This window comes from Hylobates moloch, unplaced genomic scaffold (genome assembly GCF_009828535.3).
Source record: "Hylobates moloch isolate HMO894 unplaced genomic scaffold, HMol_V3 SCAFFOLD_680, whole genome shotgun sequence".
In the NCBI taxonomy this organism is placed as follows: Eukaryota; Metazoa; Chordata; class Mammalia; order Primates; family Hylobatidae; genus Hylobates; species Hylobates moloch.
The window spans coordinates 772-19,364 of record NW_026652955.1 but is presented as its reverse complement, the minus strand read 5'-3'; the positions used below and the strand labels follow the sequence as shown (position 1 = coordinate 19,364).

The 18,593-nt window shown below is 53.5% G+C and overlaps 1 pseudogene; it reads left to right on the top strand.

The window, feature by feature from the left end:
• Positions 1-329: 329 nt before the first annotated feature.
• LOC116464440 (CUE domain-containing protein 1-like) lies at positions 330-9,485 on the top strand (annotated as a pseudogene).
• Positions 9,486-18,593: the final 9,108 nt, after the last annotated feature.

Genomic DNA, 18,593 nt, shown 5'->3' with positions numbered 1-18,593 from the left:
TGTGTGATGTGGAGGTGAATACGGTGCTGCCTGTTTGCCCACACACTGCCAAGGAGATCAGGGTCTAGGGAAGCTGAAGACACGGGGGCAGGGAAGGCTGCCAGGAGAAACTGATGTCCAGGCTGTGACCTGAAGGCCACATTAACAGTAATGTGGAGAAGCAGAGGACAGGGAGGCGCTCAAAGGAAGGAGCACTTGCAGAGGCCGGGAGGCAGGAAAGAGGGCTCATCTGGGGACCTCCTGGAAGTATCTAATGGCGGGTGGGGCTGGAGAGGCAAGCAGATCAAAGGCCCTGTGGCCCTCCAGGGAGCTTCCCTCTTCTCTTGCAGCCAGCGGGGAGCCATTCAAGGGCCTTAAGCTGGAGAGCAACACGATCAGGTTCCATCAGGTTCGTGTTGTAGGAAACTTCCTTTGGCTGCTGAGGGAGATCAGATTTGAGCGGGGGAATGGCCTGGCCCCCTTCTGCTACCTCCAGTCACTGGGGTGCCGAGAACCTGCAGATGGGGCAGAGTTTGGGAGTGTGGGTATTGGCCTGCTAGGGCACAGAGAGGCAGGGCCACCCTAGGGAGCATGCTTCAAATGTCACAATCCCTGGGCCCAGGTTTTGCCTGGATGATGTGTGTGACCTGGGACATGGCTTGAACCCCCTCTGGACCGCAGTGTCCAGTTCTTACCAAAAACTTTACCTGGAAGTCCTGTCTCTGAAATCCCTTTCCATCAGGTCTGATGTTCCATGGGTAAACCTGGGGGTCCGATGGGGCTTGAAGTTGCAGTTTTGGGGTCCAGAGGCAGAGGCTCTGGGCTGGGAAATCCTCCCCAGCGTCTCTGTCCTTCCCCTCCCCCAGTCTGTCCTTCCCTCCATCTGTCTGAAAGAAAGACAGTCTCTGAAACCCAGGGGACCCTTCCACACAGGCCGCCTGCTGTTTTTCCGTTAAAATTACAGCCTTGGAAGTTTTTTTTTTTTTATTTGCGTCTCAGCTCATTTCTGACATTCCTTTCCGACCACAATGGAGTTGCCTAGGCTGCCTGTGCTCAGGGCCCCCTGGCTCACGCAGCTGTGGGCTGACCTCATCTGTACCAGTGCCAGCCAAGGGGCCAGGAGGGGGCTGGGCCTGGCCTTCCTTCAGGACTACAGGCCCAGCAGCAAGGAAACTCAGCTGAGAACAGGGGCCTCCTCCACCTTGTCCCCTTCTCCACTTGGAGTCTTCATGGCTAGAGGGGTCCAGATGCACCTCTGAGGTTCTCCCTCCGCTGCTTTCCTGGGTGGCTCCGAGGTGTGGTTAAGTTGGGGGTGGGCACCCATGTCCCAGATGAAGACCCTGAGACCCCAAGAACCGGTAATACCCCTGGCGAGGGTCCCTCTCTGCTGTAGCCTGGGGTGGTCTGCGAGTCCCTGAGAGATGAGGCTTCCTCTCTCCCCATCTCTGGCCTTTGGAGAAAAATGAAGCCTCCAACAGTGACAGAAGGTGGCAGTGATGTAGAAAAGAATCTGGCCTGGGAGTGGGAGTCCCGGGCTGTGTGTGATGCAAGCTGCTCTCCAGACCATTCCCTCTCCGCGTGTCTGTGCAGCGAGAGGGTGGATGAGGCGTGCTGGGGTTCCCTTGGCTCCAGTCTGCAAGAGCTGAGCTCCCACCAGGCACTTAGCAGCTGGTTATCCCGTCTGCTGCCGCCCCCGCCCCTTCCCCTCGCCCCCGCCGCCGGCCACCCGCCCAAAATAGAAAAGGAAAGGAAGTTACTTCCATAGTCAGCGGCAGCCCGGAAAAGCTCCCCTCCAGTGAGGGGGCGGGCGGGATTCCTAGAGCTGGAGACCAAATCAAAGCCAGGCCCAGAGCGAGAGCGGCCCCCACCGCCCGGCCCTCGGCTGCCTTCTCAGGGTGCCGTTTCCCTGATTCAGCGGAACACGTGTCCTGCGGTTGCCACGCTGCAGGCTGCCATGGAGCTGTGGGGAGCTCCTGGCCGGGCTCCGAGCTGCCCTCAGGCCCAGGGCGGTAGGGCGGGAGCCTGGGGGTCAGGAAGGGTGTGTGCCACCCCCTCTTCCTCTACTGCCTTGCCCAGCTGTTGGCACTGCCATGGCACAGAGCTCCTGCCACACACACAACGGGCCTGGAAAGAACGGCCCCAGAGCACTCTGAGAGTGAGATCCCTTCCACGCTCACATCTCCACGCACCTTTTCAGAGCACTGCTAGGACACGGCCTCCTGAGGGGCTCCCCAGCACCTGGGCAGGGAGGCAGCAGTTTCTAGATAAGGAAACCGAGCCCTAGAGGGAACAGGGGCCCACCTGACTACCCTGCCGGCTGGTGGTTGAGCCAGAACTGGAGCTCGGATCTGCGTTACCCTCTGTAGGGATCCTGGTGTCCCCATATGCCCCCTCCTCAGCAAACCAACATGCAGCAGGCTGTGCTGTTGGTGGCTTATGCGTCTGTTCCTTTGGACCATACCTGTTAGTCAGCACCATGAGCCTGGCACTGTGTAGGTGCTAGGATAGAAGCATGAAAGGATACGATCCCTGTCGTCTTTAGGGGACATTTGTAAACATCTGTGGCTAAATCCACAGAGTTCCACATGTGCACCGTGGACAGACAGCTCTGTAGGTCCAGAGACCTGGAAGGACACTGAGTGACTGCAGAGCATGAATGGCTGGGGAGTTCGCTGAGGCTGGTGGAGACATCTCCAGTGATGAGACAGAGTGATGGGCCTTTGTTCTGGAGGCAGTGGAGGCCATGGGAATCTCTGAGCAGGATCCGACCTGCCTGAGGACCTGGTGTGGTGGGGCCAGGAGACCTGGGGTTGGGCTTAATGACTCCCTCTTCCCTGTCACCTCCCATCCCCTAGTACCGATGCGCTGGGCTCTGGAGGCCCTACAAGCCAGAGACGCTATCGGAACTGGAACCCACCACTGCTGGGCAACCTCCCAGATGACTTTCTCCGAATTCTGCCCCAGCAGCTGGACAGCATACAGGTAACGGGGGCCGCCCCTGCCTTCCACTGCCACCTGCTTGTCCAGCATCTCTCTTTGCCCACACAATTTGTGCCAGCCAGTATTACTTCCTGATGTTTAAACCCAGGCTGAGCTATTTCTGTTGCCCTGGGTTCGTAGGGCAGGAATGCTGAACTGAAAGCCTCACTTCCTGCCTGGGCCTGGAGATTTCCTGTTCTGAAGGGAAGGTGACAGCCTAAGTAAGGAGGCAGCAGTCACCTCAGGCTAGAGAGAGGCGGGCATGGGGTGGCCAATGGTGGAGGGCCAGAGCACCCCCCTTCCTCCCTTGGGAAAGGGCCAGAGGCTGCTTCTTGCTAGATGTTGGCATGCCCCAAGGTGCCCCACAGCAGGGCAGGCCCACCCTGAGGCTGCTGGTGCAGGGAGAGGGTTGAGTTTGGGAATCGACGTATAGGCTATTCCACAGTTTGCAGATTTCTTTTCAGGACTGTTCAGGTTGTAGATGAAGGTATGAGGTGGTCTGTGGCGTGGAGGAAAAATAGTTTTTAGGCTACTGCTGTGTCCCCTGCAGCAATGGCTCTGACCTGTCCGCTGGATTTTGGCTCGCAACCAGGTTCCATTAGGAGGTGTGAGCCTCGGGTGAGGGCTGGAGGATGTTGGACAGGGCGTGTGTGCAACCAGAGGGATGTGGACGTTTGTGCAACATGTACCCTTGTGTGTACACATTCGACATGCTCGCTCCCCTCCTCAGGGTAACGCTGGGGGCCCCAAGCCTGGGAGTGGAGAGGGAGGTCCACCTGCCATGGCTGGGCCAGGGCCCCGAGACCAGAGAGTCGCTGGAAGCAGTACCTGGAGGACGAGAGGATCGCGCTTTTCCTGCAGAATGAGGAGTTCATGAAGGAGCTGCAACGGAACGGCGACTTCCTCCTCGCTCTGGAGAGAGGTGGGCAGTGCCTGCAGCCACTTCTCCCTGGCTAAAGAAGGAAGGCGATGCTGGCTTTAGCCTTCGGGCTCAGGAAGACACTGAGCTGGGGGCTGAGGGGGCCAGGTGCTTTCTGTCCTACTGAGGCATGACTCCCACCAAGTTATCCCGTGGGAGCCTCAGAATTCTGCCTATGGGGACCTGGGTCACTAGCCCACCCCTTTCTCCCCAGGCACTGGCCTTGGCACAAGGCAGCAGGGAGAAGAGCACTGTCCCTCCTCACAGAGCCCCAGCCGCAAGGCAGGCGTGATGTGTCGAGCTCTGGAAACAGAACGACTGGGTTCATGAATGCCAGGGCGGGGGAGGCTCTTGAGTGGAAGACCTTAGAGCAGGGGCTCTGGAACTTTGCAGGTATTTGGGTTGTCATTGTCTCTGGGTTGGAGACCCTGCTCCCCAGCGTGGTTGCCTTTCCCCTGCAGGGTGGGAGTGCGTTTGGGGTAGAGGAGATGAGGGCTGCGGAGCTCTGTCCCTGTGACGGCCACAGCATGAGAGCTTGTGTGTGTAACCGATGATGTGTTGGTGGGGGAGGAGCAAGTTGTGGAGGGAGAAGGCTGGGCTGAGGCCCAAGGTGAGCCCCAGCTCTGCAGCAAAGGTGCTGGAAGCCTCAAGGCCTTTCCGTTTATTTTTTATTTTTTGAGACATAGTCTCGCTCTTGTCATCCAGGTTGAAGTGCAGTGGCTCAATCTTGGCTCACTGCAACCTCCGCCTCCCAGGTTCAAGTGTTTCTCCTGCCTCACTCTTTCAAGTACCTGGGATTATAGGCACACGCCACCGCATCTGGCTGATTTTTGTATTTTTAGTAGAGACGGGGTTTCACCATGTTGGCCAGGCGGGTCTCGAACTCCTGACCTCAGGTGATCTGCCTGCCTTAGCCTTCCAGTGCGCTGGAATTACAGGCATGAGCCACCATCCCTGGCCGTGCCTTTCTTTTTAAATGAGGGGGTTTGGACTTTACAGTCTCTCTGAGTCCTTTTAATTCTGACATTTGAGATGGCTGTCAGGCGGTAGTTTCTTTTACTGCTGGTTCTTTGAGAGCTGGTAGATGTTGTGTGCACTCATATTTTGGGTGCCCGTGTGTGCTCAGGTGTGATTCTGGGGACTTAGCCTCTAGCAAACTACCATGTCCCAGCCCAGCCTGCCCCTGGGAGTCCAGGAGCTAACCTCCCTGACCTGTGAATATGGTCCTTTTCCAGATCGATTGAAATACGAATCCCAGAAATCTAAATCCAGCAGCGTGGCTGTCGGAAACGACTTTGGCTTTCCCTCTCCTGTCCCAGGTAACTTTGCCTTCCGGGGAAGAAAACCTAGAGGCATGGGGGTGCTCACACCCAACTTTGCTTTGCATATTTGGAGTTTGGGAGGAGGGTGAAAAAACAGATTGTGGGAGGGGGCCTGGGCCTCCTCAGCAGGCTGGCGGGGCCACTTCTGCCCCCACCTCCATATCCACTCCATTTAGCAGCTCTGGGGTCTTCCAATCCAGCCACTGCTGGGCTTCAGAGCCCACAGTTGTGATCAAGTAACATAGGCTGGCTGAACTCTCAACCCATGCCTCGAGTGTAGGCTAGTCAAGGACACATGGCCAGGTGCGGTGGCTCACGCCTGTAATCCCAGCACTTTGAGAGGCCGAGGCGAGTGGATTGCTTGAGCCCAAGAGTTCAAGACCAGCCTGGATAACAAAATGAGACCCCCTATCTCTACCAAAAAAGTACCAAAAATTAGCTGGGCACATTGGCATGTGCTTATAGTCCCAGCTACTCAGGAGGCTGAGGTGGGAGGATCACTTGAGCCCAGGAGGTTGAGGCTGCAGTGAGCTGTGATTATGTCACTGCACTCCAGCTTGGGTGACAGAGTGAGACCCTGTCTCCAAAAAAAAAAAGAAGAAGAAGAAAAGGACCCCAAAATGCCCCATGGTGGGACTCAGAGACTAATAAGTCTTGTTCTGTGTCCTGGGGAAGCTTATGGGCTTGTAAGGAGAAATGCCCAGGTAGAACAAACTAGCAAAGCCGAGGACTTACTGATTTTAGCAAATGCATGGAAAAAAAGGAGGGCAGGATTAATCTGGGGAGTTGACTCATTCGTTCATGACATAGCTGGAGAATATCTGCCTTCTGTTGGGCCCTGCCCTAGGTGTTGGAGGAAGAGGAATTTCTAGCTTTGTATTCAAGGTGTTGGAAGTAAGAATTGCCTGTCAAGAGGGCCAGGCCCTTCTGCTCCGAAGCTCTAATGGCTGAAGGAGGGTTGGATGGGGGTGAGGGGGCAGCAGTGCTCCTGGGATGCACAGACTACTGGGTTGAGCCACAGCGGGGAACGATGACCTGGTGCCTGTGTGCGAACAGTGGCCCCTCATCAGTCAGTGCCCCCTGCCCCACACGTACACAAACTGCCCGCCTCGGAGAAAGGCTCTTGCCTGGAATAGACCTTGCATCATGCAGTGGAGTTGGGGGTGGAGGAGCAGAGGGATGGGGAGCTGAGCTGATCCCAGCTTGAAGGGAGACAGTCCTGTGGAACTGACTCATAAGCAGCAGGCTGGGAGCTTAGGGCTCAGCAGATGTGCAGCTGGGAGTTTTAAGCAGGAGCCTCTTGTCCTTGATCCTGAATTAACTAGAGATACCAGGGCTGCTGAGATGGATCAGAATGACTCAAAGGGGACTTAGCAGGCAAGGTGACTGGGGATTAACCAAGTTGCAGGACAGGGAGCAGGGGCTTCAGAAAGGCAGCAAAAGACCCAAGTGGATGCCGAGCGAGCCCGGGAGACTCTGGGTGGCCGGTGGGGTTCTGACTCCAGGAGTAGCCCCATTCTATTCCTACTCATTGTCTAATAGCCAGAAGCCCTGTGGCTGGGAGGGAGCAGTGCCTCCGCCCTCTTTTATAGCACCAGCAACACTTCTGCGCGTCTGGCTCCTACATCTGAATCTCCATCGCAGTTAGGCTTCCAGAGCGGCTTCGTGTCCCCAGCTGCACCCACGATTTTCTTTTCAGCCTTGGATGGCAACTCAGTCTCTCCTCCTGACTGCCCCCTTTCATTCTCTTTTCTGTTCCTTCCATTACCACCCTGATAGATGCTCATCACCTAGGTCACAGCCCTGTTCTCTTCACTGCCCCTACCTACTCTGATTATCCCACCACCAAAACACCACTTTAGTTCCATTTCTTCTGTGCTCTTTGAATGAATCTTTTTTTTTTTTTTGAGATGGAGTCTCGCTCTGTTGCCCAGGCTGGAGTGCAGTGGTGCAAACTCTGCTCACTGCAACCTCCCCCTCCCAAGTTCAAGCCATTCTCCTGCCTCAGCCTCCCGAGTAGCTGGGATTATAGGCACGTGCCACCCTGCCCGGCTAATTTTTGTATTTTTAGTAGAGACGGGATTTCACCATGCTGGTTAGGCTGGTCTTGAACCCCTGACCTCGGCCCGCCTCAGCCTCCCAAAGTGCTGAGATTACAGGCGTGAGCCACAGCGCCCGGCCTGAATGAGTCTTCTGAGTAAAGTCTTCAGCCTGGTATCTGACTCCTACCAAGTTCTGCCCCCAGTTTACTTTTCTCCACCTACAGGTCTCTGTGGCCTAGCTCCCCTGAGCTATGACATATTAGAATGGGCCAGGTACCCTCCCACCTTGAAGCCCTCCCCTACAGCTGCTTCCCCCCGGGATTCCATTCCTCCACTCCATCTCCTGCTGCCAGAGTCCCTGCAGCTGGGCAAGCTGGAATGGTTCTAGGAATTTGAATGGGGGGATGACCCAAGCAGAGTTCTGCGGCTGACCTCGAGTCCCTGGAGAAAGGAGAGGGCTTAGGTCTTTGGTAACTTCTTCCAAAACTGTCTCTCCAGGAACCAGTGACCGGGAAGGACCACCGGGCTCCTTTGAAAAAGACTCCTCCCATCCCCTTTTTTCCCCTACCAGATGCCAGCAGCTCTTCCTTGCCAGAGATGATCTGAGCCGGTGGGGGCAGCTGGAAAGCAACACTGGCCCCAGCTGAAGGGCCCAGCTGCAGCCGGACAGATGGTGCTTGAGAACCGAGGCCCAGTGATCCTCCAGCCACAGTCCAGCCCAACCACTGCCACTTTCCATGGGACTTAGAACTTCGGAGTTGCTGTCTTGCAATTGGAGGAAGGACCTGAGGCCCCTATAGGCAGCAGCCAGTTACAGCCCCTTTTGTAGCCAGGCGTTCCTATGGTCAAAGAGTGGAAATGCAGGAACCAACCTCCCTTAAAAAAAAAAAAAATTCCAGAAAGCAGATGAAAGTTGGAATATGGGAAAGGGCAAGATGACCCCACCCGAGGCTCTTTGGCCTGAAGGTGGAGTCCCTGCCTCCCTCTGTTCCCTATCTCTCCTGTCACAGACTCTGCCTGACCCTCCTTCCTCAGCTCCCTTCTGGTCCCCCTTCCTCAGCTCCCTCTGGGCACTTGTGCCCTTCCCTTCCATGGCCTCCTGTATCTCAGCCTTCCCCCAGGGCTGCTGGCCCAGCACACAAGCCCTGCACCCAGCCTGGGTGGGAGGTCCCTGGCCAGTCCTCCAGGCACTCTGAGGAGCTATGGGCTACTGCAAAGAACATCTGCTGACTGCCCCGTCTGGCCTCATCAGGCTGCTGCTGTTAAGGATGGGCTCACTCCCAGCAGCTCCCCATCACCCAGCAGGGATGGGGAGGGTGGCCACCCCGGAGCTGGAGGACTTTGGGGAGGCAGGGTCTTTCATTTGGCAGCAGACAAAAGCCAGTTCTGGAGTCACACCACAGTGGGGGCTCACAGGGGCTCTGACTCCCCAGCTGGACTGGAAGCCCTGCTGTCCGAGGGTGGGCAGCGGTGGGCCCTGGAGTGACCCCTTTGAGCAGGTGCAGGGCTGAAGAGCAAGGCGGAAAGGCCGCCAGCCTGGGTGGGAGCGCCTAGGGCAGAAGGGCTTGCTGGGTGCCCCTGAGAAGAGGGGGTGATCTCAGGAGAACTCTGATTCTAGGAACGCTTACATGGCACTGATCACTGCCACGGGGAGGGAGGCTGCCCAGCCCGCGGCCCCGCCCTGGACATGGGAGCGTGCAGACCTTCCGGAGAGCCGGGAAGCCTAGGCAGGCACGAGGCTTCGGCGCGGCTTTGGGAAGTTGGGAGTGGCATCCGAGCCTTGGCCGGGCCCTGGTGGCCTCCGTGGCCCCAAGATCACAAGGGCGTAGCGAAGGCGAGCCGGCGATCGCACCTCGTCCCGCCCACCCTGCCCGGACTCCCAACACCGAGCTTCCCCTCGCTGGGGAGGGCCGGGACGCGCCGCCGCCGCCGAGCGTGACCAAGTTTGGAAACGCGCGCGGGGCCGGGACGCTGGCTCGGGGGCCCTGCCAAGGAGCGGCCGCCCCCTCCGCTGCTCCCCGCGCCAGGCCTGGGGCCCTGGAGGGAGGGGGAGGTCTCCGAGGAGTGCCTCGGTCCCCCAGCTCGAGTTGCCGACGGGTCTCTGAGCCTTCCCCGCGCCAGGACCGGGCGCACTGTCGGGGAAGCCCCAGCCCTACGTCTGTGAGTTTTGCTTTGTTATCTTTTTTCTTCCTATGTGTGGGTTTTTTCTTGGAGCTGTTTCATAGGAATTTCTGTAATAAAGATTTGGTGTTCTCTTGGTGCTCTGATGTGGCCAGCGGCGTGGGACGGACCCTTCTGCTCCCTCCTCCCTCCCGGCCTGGGGCAGGGTTTGTTCCCAGGAGCCCCGCGTCGCATCCCTAGGGTACCCCTGCCTTGCCTGGCCCATTCACCCGCAGCGCTCTCCGACTGCACTCTCGAGGTGACACCTGCGGCACCGCTGCACCGCAACCTTGCGGACCTGCCGGCTGTGTCTAGCGCTGTCGCCTTCCTGTTTGGCCCAGGACGGTAAACCGCTTGCTGATAGGCAAGGGAAACACCATGGGAAAGCCAGTCTGTTGCGAAAGCTCCAGACCGCCACCTCCCTAAATAAACAGCTTCTGGATTAAAGGCAGACTGGAGGTTGCAGGGAAGTACAATTTCAGACTTCAAAGGGAACTCAGAGATCGCCCCAGTTAATACATCTCTCCTTCCTCCTCCTCCAGCTCAGCCGGACTACCTCTCCCCCCACCCACACCCTTCCCCCGCCCTCCGCCACAGGGACAGGGCCCTCGCTGCCAGAAGAGGAAGCTGGTGCCGTTTCCAGACAGGGCAGTTCTCAAGGTCGAAGTTTTTCCTTGTGTTGAGCCAAGGGCCTCCTAGGGCTTCCAACCACACATCTTGCTCCTGGGCTCCGGGTCACTGTTGCCAAGGCTGCCTGTCTTGCCCCTGATGCCATGTTTCAGCTCAGTGATCTCACCGTCTGTCTTCCCTGACAACTCCTGTGCCTCCTGCACTCCCTGCAGGGGCCTCCCCACCCATCAGGGTCTGGCCCCACTCCCAGTCAGACCCAGGGGGGCTTGTAAAGTGGCACACCTGGGACAGGGTGACGCTCCACATGAGCTGTCCTGAGCAAACCAGGATTATCCTGCAGCCCTGGTTCTCTGCATGGTATTCATTGCCTGGGAAGCTGTTCCAAATGCCAATTCTTTTTTTTTTTTTTGAGACGGAGTCTCGCTCTGTCGCCCAGGCTGGAGTGCAATGACGCGATCTCGGCTCGCTGCAAGCTCCGCCTCCCGGGTTCACGCCATTCTCCTGCCTCAGCCTCTCCGAGTAGCTGGGACTACAGGCGCCCGCCACCACGCCCGGCTAATTTTTTGTATTTTTAGTAGAGACGGGGTTTCACCGTGGTCTCGATCTCCTGACCTCGTGATCCGCCCGCCTCGGCCTCCCAAAGTGCTGGGATTACAAGCGTGAGCCACCGCGCCCGGCTCCAAATGCCAATTCTTAGTCCCATCCGAGACCTACTGAGTCAGAAACTCTGGAGGTACAGCCCAGCAACCTGTGATTCTGATGCACACCACAGTTTGGGAACCATGGTACCAGGCCAGTACCTAGCACTGGCTGCACAGAATTACTTGAGTAGCTTCAAAAAAATCCTGGCCAAGACCAGGCTCGGTGGCTCACACTTATAATCCCAGCACTTTGACAGGTCGAGGCAGCAGGATCGCTTGAGCCCAGGAGTTCAAGACCAGCCTGGGCAACGAAGTGAGACCCATCCCCCAACCCCCCGCATCTCTACAAAAAAAAAAAAAAAAAAAAAATAGCTGGGTTGGTGGCACACATGTAATCCAAGCTACACGGGAGGCTGAGGTGGGAGGATCGCTTGAGCCCAGGAGGTCGAGGCTGCAGTGAGCTGTGATCATGCCACTGCACTCCAGCCTGGGTGACAAAGCAAGACCCTGTCTCAATTAAAAAAATAGATCCTGGCCAGCCCTTGTGGTTCATGCCTGTAATCCCAGCACTTTGGGAGGCCAAAGTGGGAGGATTGTTTGAGGTCAGGAATTTGACATTACAGTGAGCTATAATTGAGCCACCGCACTCCAGCCTGGGTGACAGAGCAAGACCTCATCTCTATTAAAGAAAAAAAGTCCTGATGTTCAGTACCCTAGACCAATTAAATCAACATGGGTTTTTTGTTTTTTTTTTAAAAGCTCCTAAGTAATTAAATTTGCCGTCAAGCTTGAGGACCAGCCCACTTGGCAATGTGTTAGGTGTTTTAGCCCATTTGATCTTGCCCAGTAATGATCACTTTACAGATAGTACAATTACAGTTCAGAGAGGTTAAGTAACTTATCCAAGATCACAGAGCTGGAATGTCATGAGGCCAGAAAAGGAGGCCGAGGGCTGCCTGACTCCAAAACTTGTGTTGCCTCCTCTACACCCCTGCTGCTCAAAGTGTGCTCTGTGGACCAGCAGCATCGCCATCCCCTATGAGCTTGTTAGGAATGCATATTATCAGGCCCCATTCCAGATCTGAATCTGAAACTGGCGTGCATTTTAACAAGCCCTTCAGATCATTCTGATACATGCTCAAATTTGAGAACCACAGTTCCACAATCTGACTACTCACAGCTTGGTCTATGGACCAGCAACATTCATTATTACCTGGGAGCTTGTTAGAAACAGATCTCAGGCTCTGCCCCAGCCTCACTGGATCAGAATTCGCATTTTAACAAGCTCTTCAGGTGACTTCTATGCACATTAAAGCTAGAGAAACACTGCTCTAGAACAGTGGTTCTCAAACTTGCTGTACATTAGAATCATTTCTGATGTGTGGGTCTCATTCCCAGAGATTCTGATTTAATTGGTTTGGGATTTAGCCTGAGAATCAGATTGTAAAATCCCAGGTGCTTCTAATATGCAGCAAGTTTGAGACCCTTACACCATTTTGCCTGTTAGTGTAGATGACACTGGAGATGACTGTAATCAGAGACAGAAAGAGAGGGAGAATGCTTACCAGGTCTAACAAGGAGTGCAGGAGATGAAGCCTCCGCTGGAGCCGCTGACTCCTGGTTAAAGATGGCTATGGGTCCGGGGGCAGGGACAGGCTGGACCAGATGACTGCCTTAGGCACCTACCCTCATGCTGCTTGCTCGTCTGCAAGTGCTGAGCTCCTGGTATCCACAAGGTGATACTTGCAGATTTATCCTCTGCAAAAATGCAGAGCTGGGCTATCTGAAGTCTGGTCCAGCCAGGGCCCCTTCCCTATCTTGATGATGCTTTGATGTCCTCAGGGATCAGCCCCAACTTGAAAGGCGATCATGGGTCTGGAAAACGCTGTGCCCACAAGAATTGGCCTGGTTATTACCATGCTGGGCTCTCAATCCTCCCTTTGTTTTCTTGAAGCAACTGGTTGGAGATAGGGTCTGGGGGGAAAACAGGAGACTTTCCTCTGCAGAATGAAGCAGGCAGGCAAGGTGTGGTATGATGAAGATGGTAGCTCTTTATCAAGTGTTTATTGTGTGCCAGACACTCTCCTAGGGTACTTTACTGAATCCTTCACAACAATTATATGAAATCAGTATTACTACTTGCGTTTCACACAGAGATGTTAAAGTCCTTACTCAACATCTACCCTCAGTAAGAGGTGGTAGTACCTGCATATGAACCCAGGCAGCTGAGCTCCCGAGATGATACCTAAACACTAAACATGGTGGGGTCGGGTTGGGATGCAGGGGGATGGGGTTAAGATGCAGCACCTCTGCACAGATGCAATCTGTGGAGCACAGAAAGGGCCCACTTGCTCAAAAACATCACCACAGTGATCCGTGATCCAACAGAGTGCCTGGAACGCCTCCATTAGCATTCTTTATCTGGTTTTAAAAACGATCTCTTAGCATTTCCATTAAATGGCAAATATGCTATTGAGAGAGAAGCACATGAACTCCTTATGCCCATTATCACAGCATAGATTAATTTTTTGGATTAATGGGCTGCACCAGCTGGAGGAAGAGTTGGAAATTTCTGGAGGTGGCCAGGCGGGAGAGGGCGGGCATGTGAAGGGGGCTGTGTAAATCGACTGCCACCTGGTGGTCATCTTGCAGAAGTGGCAGTCACTGGCCACTGAGACACCCAGCACCATTTTCCCAGAAGGAAGATGTGAGCACCTGTTTGGCCTTAAGCCAAAGAAACAGAGGGAAATTTACTCTGTTCACATGATTATATGTTTTCTAAAATTTGCAAAACAAAGATATTTTAAAGTTTTTCTTTTCTTTTCTTTCTTTTTTTTTTTTTTTTTTTTTTTGAGATGGAGTTTCACTCTTGTTGCCCAGGCTGGAGTGCAACAGCGTGATTTCAGCTCACTGCAACCCCCGCCTTCTGGGTTCAAGTGATTCTCCTGCCTCAGTGTCCTGAGTAGCTGGGATTACAGGCACCCACCACCATGCCCAGCTAAATTTTTGTATTTTAAGTAGAGACGGGGTTTCGCCATGTTGGCCAGACTGGTCTCGAACTCCTGACCTCAGGTGATCCACCCACCTTGGCCTCCCAAAGTGCTGGGATTACAGGCTGTGAGCCACTGCGCCTGGCCAAATTTTTTCTTAAGAGAGCCACTAAGATTAGATAAGCTTCAGGCCCCCCAAAACCAGCGTCTACCCTGAAGAGCTGAGGCTTGGAGTCAGGTGTTCTTTCTAGAGAGTAAAGAGTCACAATGCTTTATCAGGACAAGAGGATTATTCCAGGGACTCCAGTGGGAGGAACTGTGAAACTCAGTACAAACAGCAATGCTTCCTTGCTTTGACCTTGCCATTCAAAGTGTGGTCTTTGGATACAGCGACCAACTGTCCTGGTTTTCTTGGATGCAGAACTTTCAGTGCCAAAACTGGGAAAGTTGTGGGCATACGTGGGTGGGTTGGTTATCCCAACTGCAGATCTGCAGCATTGGCATCAACCTGGAAGGTTGCTAGAAATGCAGACCCAGACCTACTGAGTCACACTGCATTTTCCAAGATCTGCAGCAAATTCATGTGCATATTAAAAGATCGAGTTGCTGTGGCTTCCCCAGGAAGAGAGGGGCCCACACTGGCCCGGAAATGTATGCCTTCAAGGGGTTTGGTGGGCTGCAAAACCCCACAGAGTGATTGCAACTGGCCTTGAATTCCAACAATAAAAGGCCAGCTTCTGGCTCCAGGCCCAGCTGGCCCTTTTTTCCCTGGTCACAGTGACATAGGCCTCCCAGGGCATAAAGCACTTAGTTCTCTTCCTGAACTGGATTCTTCCTGGGGGCAAGCCCAGGTTTGGTGAAGAAAAGAGTGGGTAGCTAAATGAAAATAGTTTGTAGGCTGGGCGCGGTTGCTCACACCTGTAAATCCTAGCACTTTGGGAGGCCGAGGTGGGTGGATCACCTGAGGTCAGGAATTCGAGACCAGCCTGGCCAACCTGGTGTAACCTGGTCTCTACTAAAAATACAAAAATTAGCTGGGCGTGGGGGCGAGTGCCTGTAATCCCAGCTACTCAAGAGGCTGAGGCAGGAGAATCACTTGAACCCAGGAGGTGGAGGTTGCAGTGAGCCGAGATTCCGCTGCTGCACTCCATCTTGGGTGACAGAGCGAGATTCCATCTAACCGCTGCACTCCAGCTTGGGTGACACAGCAAGATTCCATCTAAAAAAAAAGGAAAGGCAAGAGGAAAGGAAAAGAGTAGCTTGTATGTTGTTAGGTGAGGTTTTTTTTTTTTTTTTGAGAGAGTCTCAGCTCTGTCACCCAGGCTGGAGTGCAGTGCCACAATCATAGCTCACTGCAGCCTCGACTTCCAGGGCTCAAGCGATCCTCCCACCTCAGCCTCCTGAGTAGTTGGGACTACAGGCACATACTACCACGCCTGGCTAATTTCTTGATTTTTAATAGAGACAAGGTCTCTCTGTATTGCTCAGGCTGCTGTCAAACTCCTGGGCTCAATCAATCCTTCCACCTCGGCCTCCCAAAGTGTTGGATTACAGGCATGAGTCATGGCAGCCAGCATCAGGTGAGATTTAATTGAAGGACACTGTTGCTCTAAAGCATAGTCCGAAATTACCATTACTTGTATTTATTGAGTAGTTACCATATACCGGGCACTGTTTTAAACACTTAGCAGGTATGAACCCACTGGTGCCTCACTACAAACCCTCTGCTAGGTGCTATGATTATCCCCACTTTACAAATGAAGCTGAGGCCCAGAGGACTGTAAAAGAGAACTATCTGTCAGTGAGGCACAGAGGACGGCCAGACCAGAAATGCTCACGATGTGCAGTGAATGGTGAGGTAGGGGATTATTTCCATTCACCCACAGCTCTCTCCCTATCTGTGTATCTGGGGAAGGCCTCAAAGGAAAGCTGGGCCTGGGAGAGAGGGAGGGCTGGGTATGGACAGGCAGTGAAGGGAAGGCTGAGATGACAGCATCCTCATTTGTCCTAACTTGGCTTTATTTATCTATGCTGTTCACTGGAAAACTCTGAGAGCTGTGGGCCAAGCACCAGGCCGGGTGTGGGGAGGCAGAGCTAAAAGTCCTAGTTCCTGCTCTCAAAAAGGCCCCTGTAGCTAGACTCAGACAGATAAACAGAGTTACAACACAGACAGAGCCCTGAAGGAGATAAGCACAGGAAGGGAGGGAGCAGGTCTGGGCACTCACCCGATCTTACTGAGTGTGTGCTGGGGGCTGAAAAGCTTTTCCACCTGAACTGATTCTTGACCGGGAGAGGGGCACAAGCCCAACAGCCGGAAGCCTGCCTCTTTTTTTTTTTTTTTTTTTTTGAGATGGAGTCTTGGTCTGTCACCCCGACTGGAATGCAGTGGCACGATCTCGGTTCACTGCAACCTCCACCTCCTGGGTTCAAGCAATTCTCTTGGCTCAGCCTCCCGAGTAGCTAGGATTGCAGGTGCCCACCACCATGCCTGGCTAATTTTTGTATTTATAGTAGAGATGGGGTTTCATCATGTTGGCCAGTCTGGTCTCGAACTCCTGACCTCAAATGATCCACCCGCCCTGGCCTTCCAAAGTGCTGGGATTACAGGTGCGAGCAGCCGCGCCTGGCTGCCTCCTCCTTTAATAGCCCTCCCTGCCCTTCATCCTCCTGGCCCTCAGACTCAGGAAGCCTACAATTCTTTTTTTTTTTTTTTTTTTTTTAACAGATCCTGATATAATCCTCTCTCTCTTTTTTTAGAGAAAAGGTCTCACTTTGTCACCCAGGTTAGGGTGCAGTGGCACGATCATAGTTCACTGCAGCCGCGAACTCCTGGGCGCAAGCAATCCTCCTGTCTCAGCCTCATGAGTAGCTAGCACTACCAGCGTGTGTCACTGCACTGGCTAACTTTTTCCTTTCTCTTCTTTTCTTTTCTTTTCTTTTTTTTTTCTTTTTTTTTTTTTTTGTAGAGACAAGGTCTTGCTATGCTGGCCAGGCTAGTCTCAAACTCCTGGCCTCAAGTCATCCTCCCGCCTCGGCCTCCCAAAGTGCTGGGATTACAGACGTGATCCTCCACAGCTGGCCTGATACAATTCTTAAACTGTGTATTGAATACACTGTATTGCTTTCCTCCCTTTAAAGCTAATTGCTCCCTGATTTTAGCTGTCTGTCATAGGTGAGTAGCGGCATTCATGATTTCATCAATATGCCGGGAGTTTCACTTACCAAAGCTGTTCCACTATTGGGAATGATGCTCTTCCTCATTTTGTCTGACAAATTCCCACACACTATTTATTTATTTACTTTTGAGACGGAGTCTCGCTCTGTTACCCAGGGTGGAGTGCAGTGGTGCAATCTCAGCTCACTGCAAACTCCGCTTCCTGGGTTCAAGTGATTCTCCTGCCTCAGCCTCCCAAGTAGCTGGGATTACAGGCATGTGCCATGACACCCACCTAAATTTTTTTATTTTATTTTTTATTTTATTTTTAGTAGAGACGTTTTAGTAGAGGTTTCGCCATGTTGGCCAGGCTGGTCTCGAACTCCTGACCTCAAGTGATCCACCTGCCTCGGCCTCCCAAAGTGTTGGGATTACAGGCATGAGCCACCACACCTGACCTCCACGCACTATTTAAATACAGGCATTGTCACAAAGATGTGGGCAGAGTGATGGGAAGCCACAAGGGATGGCCTAGACCCCATGGCTAATAACAGGGGCACAGCTTGCCAACTATGTCTAGGCTTGAAGAGGCAGGAGAGGGACGGTGGCTAGAACCTGGTGAGAGAGCTGTGATCTTATGTTCTAGAACTTTATGTTCCAGGAGGGAGCCCGTTGGCAGTACCAACTGGAATCCAGCCAGAAGCAGAGGGCAAGGAGCTGGTGGATGCAGGCCACAGAAGCCAGCCTCCCGAGGCACACAGCAGGGTGAAGGACGGCAGAGAGTGGGTGTGGAACTGCTTGGGCAAATGGGAACTATTCAGCACTTACTGATCAATGTTAGGGACTGAGCTGTGTCTCCCCGAAAATCACATGTTGAGGTTCTCTCAGTACCTCAGAATGTGATTATAATAGGAGGTAGTCTTTAAAGAGGTAATTAGGTTAAAATGAAGTCAGTAGGGTGGGCCCTAATCCAAAAAGACTGGTGTCCTCGTAAGAAGAGATTAGGACAAAACCTTCCCACACAGAGGAAAGACCATGTGAAGACACGGGAGAAGAAAGCTGCCTCCAAGGCAAGGAGAAACTAGCCATGTGCAGAATAAACTGAACTTGCAGACACCTTGATCTTGGACTTCTGGCCTCCAGAATAGGGAGAAAATAAGTTTGTGTTTAAGCCACCCACTCTGTGTGCAAGTGGTGTTAGGGCAGGCCTAGCAAACTTCATACAATCAACAAGCTATTCAGCACATAACTTAATATTTACGTATTTACCTCTCTGTCTTCCCTACTGGACTGTTGGATTCTCTAAGACTCAGAATAGTCAGGTAGGTGTTTACATGCTTCTGGAATGAATGGATCATCTAACAAGAAAGTAAAACAGTAAGACAATCTATGAAATATTATCAAAATGCTGCAGTCCAGGTGGCAATGGGTGGATGACACAGCACAACAGCAATAGCGATGCTGTTACAGCCATCAGGCGTGTTGCTGCTCACAGGCAGTCACTATGTCCCAGGTGCTGTGATTAGTGCTTTACATGAATGATCTCTTTTACTTTTGCAACAAGCCACGAAGATAGTTGACACTGCCATCCATATTATTATTATTATTGAGACAGGGTCTCAGCTCTGTTGACCAGGCTGGAGTGCAGTGGTGTGATCATGGCTCACTGCAGCCTTGAACTCCTGGGCTCAAGCCATCGTCCCACCTCAGTCCCCTGTGTAGCTGGGACTACAGGCATGCACCACCACACCTGGCTAATTTTGCCCAGGCTGGTTTT